The 9,155-nt window shown below is 45.5% G+C and overlaps 1 long non-coding RNA gene across 1 annotated transcript; it reads right to left on the reverse strand.

Annotated features, from left to right (window-relative positions):
* Nucleotides 1-5,889: 5,889 nt before the first annotated feature.
* Nucleotides 5,890-8,718, reverse strand: LOC109755625 (uncharacterized). Its single transcript, XR_002231017.4, has 3 exons — nucleotides 8,426-8,718; nucleotides 7,597-7,688; nucleotides 5,890-6,449 (listed from the first exon to the last, which is right to left on the reverse strand). It is a non-coding gene; the product is annotated as an uncharacterized lncRNA (long non-coding RNA).
* Nucleotides 8,719-9,155: the final 437 nt, after the last annotated feature.

The following is a 9,155-nucleotide window of genomic DNA, read 5'->3' on the forward strand; positions in this document are numbered from 1 at the left end:
ACATGATTACTTATAACAAGACTTCTCCCATGTCCTCAGGAACAAACATAACTACTCACAAAGCATATTCATAATCATAATTAGAGGAGTATTAATTATCATTAAGGATCTGAAAATATAATCTTCCACCAGATAAACCAACTAGCATCAACTACAAGGAGTAATCAACACTACTAGCAACCCACAGGTACTAGAGCCTCCTCTTCCACCAGATTTGGAGCGCTGCCAGAGCCAAAGCTTACGGAACGTCATCGAAGGCTCACTTTAATCTCATTCGAGTCACCCCCAATGGATGATCCTCGAATCACTCGGGGTTGGTCTTGAAGGCGACCACCACACCTTTACAAACTTCTCCGAAGCACACCACAAGAAAGGAAGCTTCCGGAGGAACCTCTAACCGCCTAGTAGCCCAAGCTCCAAGAGTAACGAGTCAATGGTGGACAAATATTGTGGGGAACACGATTTGGTTTGGTCAAAGTGTAGATCGGGTCTTGCTCTCCCAATCCCCAAAGTTTCAACAAGTTTGGGTGGAGGGATTGAGAGTAATGATCAAATGGAGGTGTAGAAATGGTGGAGCTCAACAAGACATTAGGGTTGGGGTTGGAGGTGGAAGAAGGGGGCTTTTATAGTGTTCTTGGTCGGGTGGGGATTTTTGCCCGTTGGACCCCGTGCGCACGGGCCAAGTTAGCCCCGTGCGCATGGGGTGTCCAGTAACTTTCGTGGCACCCCCTGCGCACGGGGATCAGAGACCCCGTGCACACGGGGTGTCCAGAAACTTACTGAAGAACCTCATAGGACACCGTAACAAAGCACAACTCAACGAGGAATAATGATGGAGGTGTATGAATATAGGAGGCATTCCCACGCGACATTTCTTCCACAATGACCCTTCTTGATAGTGCGGTTTTTCCTACGTCTCAAAACGAACCAAACGAAAACCTTCAATTCATCGGTAAACCGCGCCTTAACCTTTTTGAATTCGGGGGCGGGGGGGGGGGGGGTCATACAAGTCCAATGGAATCTTCATGGAACCAATATCCTGAGATAGACTTTAGCAACCGATATTAGTTCCTCTAATCATATTGTCATCACACCAAAATATAATAAAGTGCCACATGCACTTTCAACCATACTTGGGCCTAAGGGAAAGCATTGTGGAGTAATAAGTAGATGATGAGTTGCTAGAGTGACAGAAGCTTAAACCCTAGTTTATGTGTTATTCCGTAAGGGGGCGATTTGGATTCATATGTTCATGCCATGGTTAGATTTATCTTAATTCCTCTTTCGTAGTTGCGGATACTTGCGAGAGGGGGTAATCATAAGTGGGGGCTCCTTCAAGTAAGAACATCACCCAAGCACCGGTCCACCCACATATCAAATTACCAAAGTGGCGAACGTGATGAAGGAAATATGCCCTGGAGGCAATAATAAAGTTATTATTTATTTCCTTATATCATGATAAATGTTTATTATTCATGCTAGAATTGTATTAACCGGAAACTTAGTACATGTGTGAATACATAGACAAACAGAGTGTCACTAGTATGCCTCTACTTGACTAGCTCGTTGAATCAAAGATGGTTAAGTTTCCTAGCCATAGACATGAGTTATCATTTGATTAACGGGATCACATCATTAGAGAATGATGTGATTGATTTGACCCATTCCGTTAGCTTAGCACTTGATCGTTTAGTATGTTGCTATTGCTTTCTTCATGACATATACATGTTCCTATGACTATGAGATTACGCAACTCCCGAATACCGGAGGAACACTTTGTGTGCTACCAAATGTCACAACGTAACTGGGTGATTCTAAAGGTGCTCTACAGGTGTCTCCGATGGTGTTTGTTGAGTTGGCATAGATCGAGATTAGGATTTGTCACTCCGATTGTCAGAGAGGTATCTCTGGGCCCTCTCGGTAATGCACATCACTATAAGCCTTGCAAGCATTGTGGATAATGAGTTAGTTGCAGGATGATGCATTACAGAACGAGTAAAGAGACTTGCCGGTAACGAGATTGAACTAGGTATGGTGATACCGACGATCGAATCTCGGGCAAGTAACATACCGATGACAAAGGGAACAACGTATATTGTTATGCAGTTTGACCGATAAAGATCTTCGTAGAATATGTAGGAGCCAATATGAGCACCCAGATTCCACTATTGGTTATTGACCGGAGATGTGTCTCGGTCATGTCTACATAGTTCTCAGACCCGTAGGGTCCGCACGCTTAACGTTCGATGACGATTTGTATTATGAGTTATGTGATTTGATGTACCAAAGGTTGTTTGGAGTCCCGGATGAGATCTCAGACATGACGAGGAGTCTCGAAATGGTCGAGACGTAAAGATCGATATATTGGAAGTCTATATTCGGACATCGGAAAGGTTCCAAGTGATTCGGGAATTTTTCGGAGTACCGGAGAGTTACGGGAATTCGCCGGGAGAAGTATTGGGCCTTATTGGGCCATACGGGAATAGAGGAGGCAGGCCAAAGGGAAGGAGGCGCCCCCATGGGTCCGAATTGGACTAGGGGAAAGGGCGCGCCACCCCCCCCCCCCTTGCCCTTTCCTAATCACTCTCTCTTTCCCTCTTTCTTCTCTCCTACTCCAGAAAGGAAAAGGGGAATCCTACTAGGACTTGGGAGTCCTAGTAGGATGATGTCTACTACACAACCTTCTCCTTGTAGACGTTGTTGGGCCTCCAAGTGCAGAGGTTTGTAGGAGAGTAGCAAATTTCCCTCAAGTGGATGACTTAAGGTTTATCAATCCATGGGAGGTGTAGGATGAAGATGGTCTCTCTCAAACAACCCTGCAACCAAATAACAAACAGTCTCTTGTGTGCCCAACACACCCAATACAATGGTAAATTGTATAGGTGCACTAGTTCGGCAAAGAGATGGTGATACAAGTGCAATATGGATGGTAGATACGAGTATTTATAATCTGAAAATAAAAAACAGCAAGGTAACTAATGATAAAAGTGAGCGTAAACGGTATTGCAATGCTAGGAAACAAGGCCTAGGGTTCATACTTTCACTAGTGCAAGTTCTCTCAACAATAATAACATAATTGGATCATATAAATATCCCTCAACATGCAACAAAGAGTCACTCCAAAGTCACTAATAGCAGAGAACAAACGAAGAGATTATTGTAGGGTACGAAACCACCTCAAAGTTATTCTTTCTGATCAATCCATTGGGCTATTCCTATAAGTGTCACAAACAGCCCTAGAGTTTGTAGTAAAATAACACCTTAAGACACACATCAACCAAAACCCTAATGTCACCTAGATACTCCAATGTCACCTCAAGTATCCATGGGTATGATTATACGATATGCATCACACAATCTCAGATTCATCTATTCAACCAACACATAGAACCTCAAAGAGTGCCCCAAAGTTTCTACCGGAAAGTCAAGACGAAAACGTGTGCCAACCCCTATGCGTAGGTTCATGGGCGGAGCCCGCAAGTTGATCACCAAAACATACATCAACTAGATCAATAGAATACCCCATTGTCACCACGGGTATCCCACGCAAGACATACATCAAGTGTTCTCAAATCCTTAAAGACTCAATCCGATAATATAACTTCAAAGGGGAAACTCAATCCATTACAAGAGAGTAGAGGGGGAGAAACATCATAAGATCGAACTACAATAGCAAAGCTCGCGATACATCAAGATCGTATCACCTCAAGAACACGAGAGAGAGAGAGAGAGAGAGAGAGAGAGAGAGAGAGAGAGAGATCAAACACATAGCTACTAGTACATACCCTCAGCCCCGAGGGTGAACTACTCCCTCCTCGTCATGGAGAGCGCCGGGATGATGAAGATGGCCACCGGTGAGGGTTCCCCCCTCCGGCAGGGTGCCGGAACAGGGTCCCGATTGGTTTTTGTGGCTACAGAGGCTTGTGGCGGCGGAACTCCCGATCTATTCTATTCCCCGAAGGTTTTAGGGTATATTGGTATATATAGGAGGAAGAAATACGTCAGGGGAGCCACGAGAGGCCCACGAGGGTGGAGGGCGCGCCTAGGGGGGTAGGTGTCGGTGTCAAAACCGGCGGATCTCGGGTAGGGGATCCAGAACTGTGCGTCTAAGGTGGATGGTAACAGGAGGCGGGGGACACGATGTTTACCCAGGTTCGGGCCCTCTCGATGGAGGTAATACCCTACTTCCTGCTTGATTGATCTTGATGATATGAGTATTACAAGAGTTGATCTACCACGAGATCGTAGAGGCTAAACCCTAGAAGCTAGCCTATGGTATGATTGTTGTTGTCCTACGGATTAAACCCTCCGGTTTATATAGACACCGGAGGGGGCTAGGGTTATACAGAGTCGGTTGCAAAGGAGGAGATCTACATATCCGTATTGCCAAGCTTGCCTTCCACGCCAAGGAGAGTCCCATCCAGACACGGGTCGAAGTCTTCAATCTTGTATCTTCATAGTCCAACAGTCCGGCCAAAGGATATAGTCTGGCAGTCCGAGGACCCCCTAATCCAGGACTCCCTCAGTAGCCCATGAACCAGGCTTCAACTACGATGAGTCCGGCGCGCAGATTGTCTTCGGCATTGCAAGGCGGGTTCCTCCTCCGAATACTCCATAGAAGATTTTGAACACAAGGATAGTGTCCGGCTCTGCAAAACAAATTCCACATACCACCGTAGAGAGAATAATATTTCCACAAATCTAATCTGCTGACAGCTTTTCATAACGTGACGTACTGCCACGGTCTGGTCATGACGAACCATTTTTCCGAGCCTGCCACTGCACGTGTTGCGAGGCGGTTTTATTGGCACGTCCTGTCGAAGCAGAGATCGTGTCACTTTTTTCACGGGATTCTCATCAATACGGGCGTGGATAACTCCATCGTGCCTGCTGGTATGACTCCTCGATTTTAGGCAAGTTCCAAAAGGCCACGCGGAGGACGCTTGATATTCACCCTCTTTATAAAGGGGCCAAGGCCTGTCCTTTTCTTCTCGCACTCAATCGAATCCTTCCCCCACCTCGAGTTCCAACACCCAAGGCTCAGGCTAGGCACTTCGGACCTTCAGTCATGTCCGGATCCAACCTTCAAGGTCGGTGGATGCCCTCCTCTGTCATAGAGGAGGACATCAAGAAGCTAAGAGAAGCCAGGTATCTGACCGCCGAAATCTCACACAGGCTGCCTGCTCGAGGGCAAGTCATCCCCACTCCCGAACCCAACGAGAGTGTCGTATTTATTTCCCACTTCCTTCGAGGGCTAGGCTTTAGTCTTGATCCCTTTGTCAGAGGGCTTATGTTCTACTACGGGCTCGATTTCCATGATCTGGCTCCGGATTCCATCCTTCACATCTCGTCGTTCATCGTCGTGTGTGAAGCCTTCCTCCGCATCACCCCACACTTCGGCTTATGGCTCAAAACCTTCAATGTGAAGCTGAAGATGATTGAGGGGCGACACGCAGAGTGCGGAGGCACCATAATAAACAAAGGCGCCGATGCTCCATGGCCAAAGGGTTCCTTCCCGGAGACATCCAAGTTATGGCAGCGGGCAAGGTTGGAAAAAGCGCTAGGCGGTAGGCGGGCAATGACTCTCTGCCTAGCGCCTAGCCTGCCTAGGCGTAGCCTAGGCGAGCCAAGGCGTTTTGTATGGTAGCAGGTTAGGAGGACAATTTTTTGTCTAGGCATAGCCTTAGGCATTTTCTACTACAGTAGGTTAGGACAATTAAATGATAATAAGATACTTCCTCCATCCCATGATATAAGATCTTATATTCAGATCTTATATCATGGGATGGAGGGAGTACATCACAACAACGTGAATAACTAAAAATGATCTACTCAAGGGAAGTAGCAGTAACATAGGAACATCAAATATTCAAATATACTTAAGGCAAACATCACGCAAGACCCAATATGGCATATAGCATTATAAATTATGAGCTCAAGTTCACAAGTACTTTATTCCTAGAATCTTATTTGAAAGACTTCTCTCAAGTCACAACAGGGATAGTTCCACACAGACGCACAACTTGAGTTAATTTAGGATCAATAGGATGTGTCCACTGTCAATGGGACCTATCTTGTGTGGCTCGGCGCTTCCAATACAAGTAACTTCAGCATCTCCAACACGAGAAATATTCATGCCTTCTCTGAGCTCTAGCTCACGAGAAGTCTTTTCCCTCCTCTTCTTAGATGCCTCCTCAAGAGATTTCCTGCACCTATCTTTAGCTTCCTGCGAGCTTTTCTTGCATTTAGCCACAAAATTACCAACGTGAGCCACATGCTGCTTGTGACGATAAACACCTCCAATGATCACATGGTTACAAAACAAACACTTCACTTTGTCCTTGTTGGAAACATCGGCTAGACTCCCATACTCCCATCCCACATCATCCGACTTTCTCTTACGGGCATTCTCTTCCAGCAACATTGATGTTATATTTGTCTCCAACATCCTACAAATGCTCGAATACACAGCAGCAATAGTTCAGTAATTCACATCGATAATGATAAAAAATATGGACCAGATCTATCAAAGTGGAGACCACAAGTAGGCATAAATCAAGATAATAATCAAAGCAAAAAATGCAATATAGTATGTCTGTACGGGTGTGCGCGTGTCCACATCCGAAAAACATACAGTAGAAGATAAATCATTACCCACTTAATTAGGTATATGATTTTTACAGAAGAAGACAGAAGCAAAGCAATATAAGTTATAATATCATAAATTCATAGTATATGCAGATCAAATATGAAATAGGTAGGAAGCTGCCTATGGAGAGATTCCAAGCAAAACAAACTAAAATACAAAATACAAGAACTACAATGAGGGAAACCAAAGAACATAATTTTTTGCATTACAAGTTTATAAATTTGTTGCATAATTGCATTGGGAACTTATTTAGTCCTGCAAGGCTGCAATGCTCGATACAGATCCAGAAGCAAATCCGTTTTTATACCGACTAAACAACCCTCTGATTAATGAACCTCTAGTCTCCACAGTAAAGATTACCAGCAACCACATACATATGATCCTACTTTTACACTAGGACTAGTTCTGGCTGGTGTTGCATCTTGGCATTAGGCAACAGAAGAGAAAATCATAGCACAAACTTCCAAGAAACTTTATGTTGTGAAGTAAATCGATAATACAAAAACCACCATGGAGGAAACCATAAGAACATATTTTTTGCATAAGCTCATAAATGTGTTGCATTCGAAACTTATTTTGTCTTGCAATGCTCAATACCGATCCAGAAGCAATTTCCTTTTTATACAAACTGAACAACTCCTCTGATATACTAATTTGAAGTATCATGTGATATAAATAACCTCATATCTCTACATTCAAGATTACTAGCAGCCACACTCACACGCATATGATCCTACTTTTAGACTAGTGTACTAGTAGCAGCTATGTCACTGTCACATTTTGGCACCATGCAATAGAATATGATCCTACTTCTATACTAGTACAGTAGTACTAGACTACTAGTAACGTCCAGTATCACATCTTGGCATCATGCCATGTATATAACTTATGAACTGAGACAGTCATAGAAGGAACTTATTAACATGAATAGTGCATAGAATGATTACCTTCAGACTAGTGGATACTTGCCTTGCTTCTTCAGGCGCTAGATATGACCAGCCCACTTTAACCTCCTCGTCGGATGAGTTGTCGAGTACAACTGCATCACAAAGTTACTATTATTTTCAGTCATGTCTTATTCCATTAGAAGTGATCAGTAAAGAAAATTTCATAGGTTCAGAGTCTAGGATGGTCAGGTCATTTGGTGCAACGGCCAGCGGCAATAGGCGTAGGTCAGGCAGAGGGAGCACTGCAGGCTGCCGAGCTGGCTGCCGGCGAGCACGGGCATGCCGGATTGCGGTGACAGACTAGGCGAGACCAAAGGCATTGACCCAGGCCAGGAGCAGCTTTTACCTTGAGCCTGAGCATAGTTCCTGTCTCCCACTATATTGTTTATGCCCAAATACTAATTGCTTCTTACTGTATTTGTTACATCTTGTAAATGCATGAGCAAATTCAGACACAACAGCATCAAGGCATGTATAAATCAGTTGCAGATCGAACAAACTAACTATCATTTCTTTTGTTGACTCGATTATGGTACTACGTGATGCTGACATGACATTTAAATTGTGAGATCTCTGCACAATTTTTTTTATTGAGTGGCACCCCTGCGCTGCAATCCTAGATCCGCCAGGGATGGATCAAACAGCACCCAATTAACAAACTAGATAAATCAATATCAATACATAAAGTGCAGATCAAGTGATTCCATGCGAGGGACAGGGCAGCAAGTAGCAACAAACTAGCAATCCAGGGGACGATGCAGAGGCAGTACACAGGCACAGTGAATACACGAGAAGAGAAGGGACAGACAAAATCGAATTGGTAGCTCACCTGTAGCAGGGAAGAAGACCGGATCTCAGCTTGTCGTCGAGCAGAGGGATGGAGAGGAGGAAGAAGTCATGGCTGCATGGTGAGAGGATGAGGTGAATCTCTTCGTCTCGGCGGCCGGAGGACGAAGCGAGGACGGAATAGATCCAGCCGCCGCCACCCTTTTCAGTGTATATATATCCAAAGTCTAGCCAAATCTCTCCTTTCCTCTGCCAGCAAACTTCCCGCAATCTTCTCCATCCTCTCGCGATCTTCTTGCCACCTTCCCGCCCAGGCTTGTAACCTCTCCGATTCCATCTCCGGCCCGCCTTGCTCTGCCTTGTGCCGCCTCCTCGCCGCTTTTCTTCGCTTCATCGCGCTTAGGCACACGCCTGGATCCGCCTAAGCGATGGGCCCGCCTAGAGCACCGATTAGGCCCAAGTCTACGCGGTGGGCTGTCGCCGAGCGCTTCAGCGCACCTAGGCGTACGCCTAATAACGCTTTTTCCAACCCTGGCAGCGGGAGTGGTTTTACATCACCGCTCCCCGAAGCGCTAAGTGGGTAGCTGCCCCCGCCTTCCGTCCGGGCCCCCGCCACAATTGGCGTCATGGGTCAACAAAGGGCTGGACTGGGGGCCAGCTAATGATGTGCCGACGTTGCAGAGCCGCATCCGAGATCTCTTCAAGGGAGATGTCAGCCTTGTCAAGGTAATGCAAGTCATGCTAGTTCGTCGGGTCCTGCCATGCCAACGTCG

Source organism: Aegilops tauschii, chromosome 6 (assembly GCF_002575655.3).
Source record: "Aegilops tauschii subsp. strangulata cultivar AL8/78 chromosome 6, Aet v6.0, whole genome shotgun sequence".
In the NCBI taxonomy this organism is placed as follows: Eukaryota; Viridiplantae; Streptophyta; class Magnoliopsida; order Poales; family Poaceae; genus Aegilops; species Aegilops tauschii.